Source organism: Gavialis gangeticus, unplaced genomic scaffold, assembly GCF_001723915.1.
Source record: "Gavialis gangeticus isolate Ggan-Ray unplaced genomic scaffold, GavGan_comp1, whole genome shotgun sequence".
Taxonomy (NCBI): Eukaryota; Metazoa; Chordata; order Crocodylia; family Gavialidae; genus Gavialis; species Gavialis gangeticus.
In genome coordinates this window covers 31,760,602-31,771,970 of record NW_017729032.1, presented here as the reverse complement: position 1 = coordinate 31,771,970, position 11,369 = coordinate 31,760,602, and positions in this window count along the sequence as shown.

Genomic DNA, 11,369 nt, shown 5'->3' with positions numbered 1-11,369 from the left:
AAGTTAAAGTTTTCTGCCACAGGCCTTTCTCTCTTTCTACAAGTGTTGTCAGATCAGTGGCCATTCATTCTTATAAGGTACAGATAACCCTGTCATCTGATACAGACAGCAGATATGCACTGCAAGCAGGTGATGGCATAGAACACGGTAGAGTTACAGATGGATGTATCTTGAAAGTTGTGCTGCTTGTTATTTGGTCTGGTGATGATGTGGTCTGTATTGATATGGGGGCACAAGAGGCATTTGGGTCCACTGCAAGGTCTGGTGACTCAGTGAGGATGGGCGTTAATTACCCTGTTGCTTAAGAGCCATCATTTGGGGTTAGACTCATAGAAAATTAGGTTTGGAAGGGGCCTGAGGAGGTCATCTAGTGCAACCCCTGCTCAAAGCAGGACCACCCCCAACTAGATCATCCCAGACAAAGCTTTGGGTAGCTTGGTCTTGAAAACCTCCAAGGATGGAGATTCCATAACCTCTCTGGGTAACCTGTTCCAGTGTTTAACTACCCTCCTAATGAGAAAATTCTTCCTGATATCTAACCTAAACCTCCCTTGCTGCAACTTGAGACCATTGCACCTTGTTTTGTCACCTGCCACCACTGAGAACAATCTAGTTCCATCCTCTTTTGAACACCCCCCCTGCATGTAGTTGAAGGCTGCTATTAAATCCCCTCTCAGCATTCTCTTCTCTAGACTAAATAAGCCCAGTTCCCTCAGCCTTTCCTCCTAAGTCATGTCCCCCAGCCCACTCCCCATTTTTGTTGCTCTCCACTGGACCCCCTCCAATTTGTCCACATCCTTTCTGTAGTGGGAGGCGGGGGGTGGGGAGGCAAAACTGAACACAGGGAGTTATCTGCAAGCCAGGGCAAATTTCACCATACATTGTACCAAAAATTCTGTTTTCTTCTCTCACTAAATGTTAATCTTAAAATTCTAAGATGTTGGAGACTGGAAGGGGGTTATGAGGGCTGGTATGTGGATATGTCCTGTGATGAACTCATGAACATATCAACTGAGATAAACAAATAGGCTGTCACTGCAGTTGCCTGAAGAAAATCTGGAAAAAAAATAGGCCATGTTTTTGGCAATTTAGGAGGAGTTTGGAAATTTCAGTTTGCTTTGATGGAAATATCTTAAATCACCACCAAGGAGTTTGTCTCAGCACACATCCTTACAGGAGGGAGTTTTAACATTTTGATTCACAATTTGCCAGGAAGATGTTCTTTAATGCCTGATTAACTGAAAAATGTCCAACATAGTACTGGTTAAATTCTGTTTAAAAAGGAAACATGGCCTTTGTCCTCTAGAAATGTAATCTTTCTGTGGCTATATCAATTGGGATAAACAGAAACTTGACTGGAGCTGTGTAATTATTTTTTATTCTGACAAAAGTAGTGTTCCTTTTAGGGGTATGTGTACTTCAGGTATGGTTGCATGATATTATCATTCTTCAGATCAGAAGTCAAGGTTGTTGTGCTCTCACTCATTAACTTGGCACTATGGATTGTATTACTATTGACCAGACTGTATAAAATGCCATGCTGCATTACAGCATTATGTTCATTAGAATGATTGTTACCCACATCACACACTACCAACATAACTTTGTTATTGAGATTGCTATCCATTTGTGTATGCTACAAAACTAGTTGGGTATAAGTCTCAAAATTCTCTGTAAAAAGAATGAAATCTCTGAGGAGAAAGATAATGTTCATTGTAACAACAATGGTTCTTGCAATTTTCTATACATTCGAAAACATCAACCAACCCTGAATGAAGAGAGCTGTGAGGTCCACTGCAACTAGGGAGCTATCTAGCATAGTAAAGACTCCTTAAAAATTCCACAGGGATCTCCACTAGTTGCCAAAAAAAAAATAATAGTACTATTGAACAACACCTATGGGTCTCCTTATGTAATAAAATGCTAAAAGAAGTGAAGAGCTTGCTTCTAGCGGTTCATATGTTGAGGTAATGGTTACAGTATTTAGCTCTAACTAAAGAAATCTCTCTAACAGAGAAAGGTTAAAGCACCTAATGATGTTTGGGAATCCAGAGTGGAAAATGAGAATAATGCTTGAAGCACTGAGCCTGTGGTTGTAATCAATTAGTTGATTACTCTAAATCAATCCATTAAATTATTTCTGCTGGCAGCAATTATCACTGGCAATAATGAAATTCAGCATAATTTTGAAAGCCCTGCTATGACAAAATGGCCAAATATCAGTGTATTTTAAAATATTTAGAGGAAAAAAAGATCCATTCTGTAAGTGGGTTCTGTAGCCATGCTAACAGACTGCCTTATATATAACATCTTTATAAGTAAAAGAGTCCAGAATACATTTATGTGAATGCAGCTTTCTTATGCAATAAAACACAAATGGTGCTCAAATATTTTAAGAAAATCCTTTGACTTAAGTACTTGGGTGAACTGCAGGTTTTACTGTAGTCAGTGTCAAAACTTCTACTGTCCTCAGACAACAAAAAGTATAAATTCTATAAGACAGAGACTTATGAATGGCAAAGGGTAAGGAATTCATTTTGATTAAATGGAAATCAATTTTCATCTCACAATCATAACAGGAAAATAGACACTATTGATTGGAAAGATGGCTATATCTATTGATACCTGCTATAAGTAGAAGCTGAATAGTTCTTGAGATCATTTTTTTTAGAATTCAAGGAGAAATATTTTCAGGTTATTTACTTATACTTCTAAAACGTGCTTTAATAAATTAAAAGTACATAAAATTTACAAAATAGGCCAATTAATAACCCAATTTGTAGAGGAGCAAACTGAAAAATATCATTCTAGTATTGCCAAACCTACTGCAAAACCTATTGTCAAAATATATTAGTTCTATTTTTGGAACTTAGAGATAAGTTTATTTTCAAAGTCTTACAAGTTACACACTCTGGGCCAGGTGGAATAATCTAAGGATACTCTCTGTATGTAACTTACGAATTTTGATGGCTGCTATGGAGTTTTATGGCAATACAATTGGACTGTCTGCATGTGAATGGGGTTGTTGGTTGTAGCCATGTTGATCTAACAACATAGGCAGTCAGGGTTATTTGGGTAGATGTGATATCTTTTATTAGACCAACTAAATAGTTGGAAAAATTGCAAGCTTTTGGGCACAAACACCCTTCTTCAGGCATAGGGAGTGTCTGTTAGAGTTTTATGTGCTCTCCTGGGTGGAATAGAAGCCAATATGCAAAATGAAGTTCTGTGAAAATGCAAATGTGTGGCAGTGAGAATCAGAGAAAATGGGAGACAATAGGTATAAGACAGGTAGAAGCGGGGTGGGAAGGGAAGGTTGAACTGGTAATCGAATATAGCTGGTAAAATGCAGACAGGTTACCTGGGGTTATCAGATGGCAGAAATACAATGTCTGTATTTAGTCCATGATTTTTTGTATCCAGTAGATTTACAAAGTGAAGTTTGTAGGCTCATCTACAATAGATTTTTGGTGTGCTTTGGGCCACAGGAACTTTGCTTCTGGTGATGAGGTTGATGAGGTTCAGTGCTTGTTTAAATAATGGGTAGTTCTGGAAAGATCTCTTTAAGAATTGGGCCGCCTTCTAGTATGGGTTGCAATTGTTTGAGGGTTTTCTATATAGGTTCCAGGGAATGATGGTATGTCATAACAAACGATGTGTAATTTGTGGGGATTTTGTTTGCTTGCAAACAATTGCAAGCACTGAACTTTGCCAACCTCATCACCAGAAGCAAACTTCCTATGGCTCAAAGCACACCAAATGGATCCAGATCATGCTGGGAAAAAAAATGTAAAACCTGCCAACACACCACCACTCCCATAATAACTACACCCCACAACAGAACTATCACCATTCCTGGATCTTACATCTGTACCTCTAGAAGTGTAATATATCTCATTCAATGCATCACATGCCCTGATGGAAAATATTTAGGAGAAACCAAACAACCACTGCATACCAGAATGAACACACACTGAAAATCCATCAAAGACAAAAATATCCAATTACCTGTGAGTGTACACTTCTTACAAGACAACCCTCTCTCTCCAGTCTCTCAGTTATAACCCGCAAAAATGGAATTTTCAAAACGCCTTTTGTAGACAAGCCTATGAACTTCATTTAATAAATCTACTGGATAGAAAAAATCATGGACTAAATGTAGACATGGGATTTATCACACATTATAACCTGCCTGCCATCTGATAACCCCAAGCAACCTGCCTGCATTTTACCACCTACGTTCTGTCATAAGTTCAACATGCCCCTTTCCCTTGTCACCTACCTGTCTCACACCTATTGTCTCCCAATCCCTCTCATCCTCAATGCCATGCATTTGCATTTTCACAGACCTGCATTCTACATATTGGCTTCTATTCATAGATTTCATAAATTTTTAGGGTCGGAAGGAATCTCAGTAGATCATTGAGTCCGATCCCTGCCGTGGGCAGAAAAGAGCGCTGGGGTCAGATGACCACAGCTAGGTGCTTGTTTGTCTCCTCTTAAAGACCTCCAAGGTAGGGGAGAGCACCACCTCCCTTGGAAACCCATTCCAGATGTTGGCAACCCTCACTATAAATACATTCGTCCTAAAATTGCTAACATTTTCCTATTCTACCTAGAAGAACACACAAAACCCCAGCATACTCTCCCTATGCCTGAAGGAGGGTGTTTGTGCCCCAAAGCTTGCAAAGAACAATTTTTCCAATTATTTAGTTTGTGTAATAAAAGATATCACATTTACTCAAAGAACCTCGTCTGTCCATGTGCATGGGGAATTTGTTTGCAGGGAGTAGATAGATTAAAGAAACCAAGATATTGGTGGGGGGATGCCTACCAACCAGACTCACAGAACATCCTGAGAAGTTTTGGACAGGAGAGAGGAAGAGACAGGGGTGATTTTGGGAGCAGGAAGGTGGGGTTGAGGTTCAGCTAAATTGCTTGACCAGCTAAGGCAAAGCAAGATGATCTACAGCTCTGGGGGAGAAGCTTCATGATTTCAAAGAAGACATGTGTATAGGCTTTACAATTTTGTCACGATTTGTACTCTCTCATGTTAGACCCTGACTTCATGCAGTGCCCAACAACTAGGGAGATGAAGATTCAATCTCTCATGGATCCTGCCAGAGCAAGCAGGGAGCAAATGCTACTTGCACACATTGCTCTAAGCAGCTTTATTCAAAATGGAGACAGCTTTGGACAAGAGTCCCTCACAGACACACAGCCTGTGAACCAGGGGACTACAATGAACAATAGTTCTTTCCACATTTATACACTTTGATTCATGTTTATTAACATTTATTCCATCTCTGTTTCTCCTTCTGTTCCACCCATTTCTCCTCCCATCTTAAGCTCCGCCTCTGTTTACTGTTTGCTCCATTAGCATGATATTGCCTATGCGTTTCATTCATTTACGTGCCTTTTTGCTATGAGTGCATGTCCAAGGCCATGAACCTACTTCTTTGGTTAATGGGAAGACTTTGACCAAAACCTGGAGGCTTCTGGAGGCTTCTTCACCAATCACCATTCACCTTTTCGTATATGTTCATCTTAGATTCTGTTACGAATTATGTGTTGTTTTTCACATTCCAGTCTGTTTTTCTGTCCCATGTTGTACCATGTTCCACATTCCTTAGACTTTACCTCATTCACAGCACACAAACTCACACAGACTCGCTGCTTTTTCCTCAGAAAATGGTTGACACAACTAAGATGGTTACTTAGCATAAGCAAATTGCTGGTATTCTGCCTTGTGGTTAGCAGCTCTGCTAGGCCACAGGTTAAAGCCTTTGTATTCAGATGCAAATCCAAGGCTCTGCAAGATCCAAATATTGTCACCCTAACATCTCATACTTTATTCTTTAAATAAAAAGTAACCCTATTCAAAATCCCAGTGAGGAGTCCATCACTGTGTGTGTGCTTGTGCTACGCTTGATATATGTCTCCAGAAAGATAAACTGTAAACCAAACGGCTCACCCATTAGTGGTATTCTAGAGAAAGTGTTAGAACTTCAACAGAAGCATGAGGAAGTGGTATTAATTTCAAGGTCTAGGTAGATGATTAGGGAGGATGTCAGATGGGATGTCTGCTCTTGGATTGTATGCTTAGAGGTCAAAAGTATGGGAGAAGGTGTATAATCTGCTGTGCCCTAGCAAGCGAAGGATAACTGGGGTTGAGTAAAAAGAATGCCTCCTACCAATCTGGTACATGTCCAGTAGGGAGAACTGGACTATATCTGTCATATCTAGTCCATCACTTGTTCTAATACACATGTGTAACTTTAAATGCATACAAAGAACCAATGAAAGGAATAACACTACTTAAACGTGCAAAGTTAAATGTATAGCTTGGTGTTTTCAATATTTGACTCTATGAAATATCTTTTCTGATCCTACATATAGTATAAATATTTATCAATCCTTTATGGTCCTGAGCATCAGTTATAGATGGTTGTGAGAGAGTGAGAGAGCCTGTGCTAAAAACAGAGGCAGCTACCCTAGACCCACAGCCCCAAAGGACCTGGCTGAAGCCCTTCTTACCCAGCTGTTTCTGGAGGGAAGGAGCTGGGAACTCGAACCGCAGTATAAAGAGGAGCCTGGAGCAGGCAGGAGGGGAGAGTGCAGGGCTGGAAGCAAAGGAACTGGGATGAGCAATGCTGCAGGAATATGTGAGAGCCACGTGGAGGGCTGGCAGGAGGCTCCTGCAGAGAGGGAACTCCCCAGAAGAGCTCTAGAGGAAGGTTCGGTGGAGTAGCAGGGTCAGGAATTGCCTGTGATCTAGTCGGCAGCCAGCAGAGCCCAACGGAGAAAAGGTACTGTAAAGACTCTAATAGATGGACAGTATCGAAGCTTGGTACCGTAATGACCCGAAAAGGGGTACAAGAAAATTTATAAATGATTACCTAAATGGGATGAGGGTACTGTGATGACACCAATAGCAGGTGCAAGAGGTGCGTGAACAAGGACATGAGCAGGGGAAGGGGAGAGTAATCACCCTGACGTGGTTTTGGGTTTTTTTCTGTTTATTGCCAAAAGACGGTCAACAATACTCCAGGACAGGAGGCGTGGATTCCTTTCATTTTTTCTTTTGTTAGGGTAAAGGCCCCAGGGAGGAACCCGGTGGCTGAATCCAAACCTGAGGACACTTAAACTACTGGTGGACCGGGCGAGGGTGTAGGGATGGTGGAGCCCTCACCATCATAGGGCAGCAGATGATGACCAGGTGGAACTGCACGTTCAGGTACTGAGTATACTCCTATAAACACCAAAGATGTGGCAGGCGAGAACGTGAGTGTGTGGATCTCTTTCTAAGACTTATCCCTCACTTCAGCCAGCGGGCTGTGGTCCTATGAAAATACACATCTAGAACCTCTATCTATATATGTGTATAGTTCTCTGGAGGAGGAGAAACAAAAGAGGAGGTCGCAAAGACTCTTGGGAGGGCAAGTTACCCAGCTGGCCACTTGACAATGTTCAGTCCTTTTGATTCTCAATAGGTTTCTGGAAGGTGTATTTCTTGAATGCATAGATAAAATAGGTGTATCTCATGATCGCTTGCTGTTTTAACCCCTTTTGTCCTCTGTCACCTAACTGTGCATAGATAACATTAGATGTTTCTGTTACCTGCTGAGTACATGTAACTATTCAAAATAAGGTTTTGAGTGTGATTACCAGCTTTACAATTTCAAAGTTGCTGCTTCTGAAAATACTTGTGCTAGGAAATAAACTGCCAGATTACTTACCAGGAGTAAAGCTATAAAAAGGGTGCAGACTATGTCAAAGAAAAATAATTTTGAAAGGAAGGTATACAGCTGAAACAGATCTTACAATAGTTACTTTTCATTATTTTCCTAATGTTTCATTTTTCATATTTCCATGTGCTGCCAATAGGTGGCAGTAACAATTTCTACATTAACTCAGCAATATCCCTGGTGTTCTCAAAATGCTTGGAGACTTATCACACCATTTCATTTACTGTAATTTGATTAATGTGTTTTTATTTTTAATTTCATTTCAATGGAGTTTCCCCAGCTTTTTAAATAAAATTCTAAAGATTCTGGATATTGAACATATCCATACAGAAGACAGGGAAAATCAATGAGTGACTAAACCCAGAACAAGTAATTTTGTATATTTTAGGAATCAAATAATTATTATTTAAGAGAGAGTATATTAATGCATCAGTATTCACTGAAGACCTCCAGAGTCTGATGGTACAACTAAATTGTTAAAGAGAACAAGTAAAATAAAATGGAAAGAAACAATATTGTAGCATATCATTCCTCATTCTAACTTGGGTTTCTTTCACAAGGAAATTTTAAATTGTTCCTTTAAACAATATCCAATTTAATTAAATTTAAAAAATACCCTTGGCCTAATGCCTTGACTAGAAAATATTATGATATATAATACAGTTTACCATTCAGTGCCAAGTACACTTCTGTTGAATACATTGACATCTATCCTTCTGTCTTTACCTACAGAAGTTGTCCCTTTTTTTCTGTTTGTTCTGTCTCCTGTTACATACACAAGATAGTTCCCAGAGGTAAGCAGAAGGTCCCTCAAGTCTTTCCTCTCAGTCACCCATAGCAACTTCTATAAATACAAAATCCATTTTCATATATATGGTGTTATTCATAAGGATCTTAATGACTCTCAGAAACAAAACAAACAATAACTACATAAAATGACTGCAGCAATAAAGTAATACAAGCTAGAGAATACTTTAAACACAGAGCTTAACTAACAGACCTGGGAAGACTGTTAAATGTCCAGAAAGGAAGAAAGTGTCATATGCTGGGACTTGGGCTATTAATGCTCTTGATGGACTGTGTTAAAGATGAAGACTAGGTTATATTATAATGCTTTCTCTTGTTGGGAACATTTTTACACTGTTCAGTATTCATTGTTTCATAAATCTACCTCCTTCTCTACTCCTATGCATAATTTGTAAATTCTCTACAGCAGAATCTGCAATTTGTTTTGTTTGTACGGTGCAGATAAAATTAAAACTGGTGTCTAGGTGGTATTGCACTACAAATAAAAACTTACACAGTGACTTTTTCACCCATAGTTTTAAGCAGCTCAGAAAGATATCACTACTCACATTTTTTTTCCAATGATCCTGATGCTTTTTTCTCCAAGTGTTAATGAAAGCTCACATAGGCTAGATTTTACACAAAGAGTAAGTGTATTGCTTATTAATGTTGGCTTAGGGATCAGGCTGTCCAACAGAGAAGAGAAGAACAAGAGTTCAGTAATCCAAAGTTTCCAAAATTACACATCTTTTTATATGGGGCTGAATACATTATTAATTCAATTATTAGCTGACATGCATTTAGTTGTATAGATATATGTTTATATATATTTAGTAACCAGTTAAATGACTGGTTACATACCAAGTCTATTTTCCCAATCAGGTGATATTTGGTACTTAAACTATCTTTACTTCCTGTCATGGGGCAGGGTCCTAGGAGCGGCCATGATCTCTTCTAGCACCCCCTACCATGCCAAGTTGGTGTCAATGCACCCTTGTTCTCGCCCACCACGTCTTTGATGTCATTAGTGTTATGGGAGGTTGCCTTTTCAACCCCTTGAACACGGTACCCCTGATGTATTCCGGTCTGTGCCCTGTCTTAGCTGACTCTGTGCCCTAAAGACTTCAGGGCTACACGTGGCTCCTACCACCCCGATACCACGCCCCAAGCCTCGCAGATGTCCCAGACGTTGTCTAGTCAGTCCCTTACTGTGCCCTCACGGCAGCCCCTTGCTTGCCTTGCTATAGCCCGCGTCCTCACGGATGCCCTTTGGGCTCATCTCAGTTACCCGCACCCTCGCGGGTTCCCTGGGCTTGTCTTCCCCTGGCCTCACTTGCAGCCATTTAGCCTGTGCCCTCACAAGCGCTCCCTGATCTCTCTCTTCTCACAGATGCCCGCGTTCCCCGCAGATGTTCTCTGGCCTCTTTCACGGCTGTGCCCACACCAGGGCTGTCTACCATGATCCTGCCCACACTGGGGCCCTGCCTCACAATCAGGGATCAGGTGGCCGTAGCTGTGCCTGGCCCCAAATCCCCTCCCTGGGGCCTCTCGCCTGTGTGCCCTCCCTGGGGCCTTTCTCTGTGCTCACGCCCACACTGGGGCCTTTCTCTGCGCTTGGGGCTCAGGTGGCTGTAGCCGTACCTGGCCCCTAAATCCCCTCCTCAGGTCTACCACTCCAGTGGGGCTCAGGTGGCCTCGACCTTACCTGGCCCCAATGCACTGTGCCCCTTCTCAGGGCTGGGGTCAGTGCACCCATAAATGCTGTGCCCTTTCTGGCAGTGGGGTCCCCACACCGCTGTGGAGCCCCTATGAGGCCTCCTCCAACCCCTATTAGCCTTACCCAGTCCTCCAGTGTAACAACAGACAACCAAAAGCTTTAACGCAAGCCCATCGGCTTCAACTCAGAACTAAGCCTCCTGGCTAAACGCAAATCTCTAAGCCACCTGGCTAATCATCAATCAAACCCTTACCAGGGCTTTCTCTACCCAGTCCTCAAACCGAAGTTGTTCAGGCCATCAAGCTTCTCTAGGCTGCCTACTCTAGCAGAGCTCCTTCTCCCTTGGATGTTAGTGGGGAACTGCCTGCTTGGCCTCAGCTTAGGCTGTTTATATAGGCCAGGCCCCGCCCCCTTCCAGTCAGCTGACCAAACTGTGGTCGCCCTGGCAGCTGGCACCTGTACCTTTCCCTAGGAGCAGGGCACTTCAGTGCCCTGTGACACTTCCTAAATCTGAGTGTAAGGGGGGCACCTTTTCCCCCCAAAATAAAGAAGGAACAGAAAAGGGGAGGGCCCTTTAAGTTGGACAACTCAGACTTGGATATTAGAGAGGGAGACAGTGAAGAAAGGGCAGAAAGACTCCAGCAGTAAAAGGAGCTGCTGCTGGAGAAGACGGAATCCAAAATACAGATACTGAGTACGGCTGACTGGTGCTGGGAGATCTTAGCTCATGTTGATGTATTCAAATCAGCTGGTCTGGATGATCTCCACCCTCGAGTACTGAGGAAATTTGCTGAGGGACCCCTGGCACGGCTTTATGAGCACTCGTGGTGCTCTGGTGTGGTGCCAGAGGACTGGAAGAGGGACAATGTGGTTCCCATCCTCAAAAAGGGGAGGAAGGAGGACCCGGGAAACTATAGGCCAGTTAGTCTTACCTCGATCCTGGGCAAGCTTTTTGAGAAAATTATTCTGGCGCATATCTACGAGGGACCAGCAGGGGAGATTATGCTTAGGGGCAACCAACATGGGTTCATTAGTGGCAGGTCCTGTCAGACCAACCTGGTGGCCTTCTATGACCAGATCACCAAATCCTTAGATGCAGTGGTAGCAGTGGACATAGT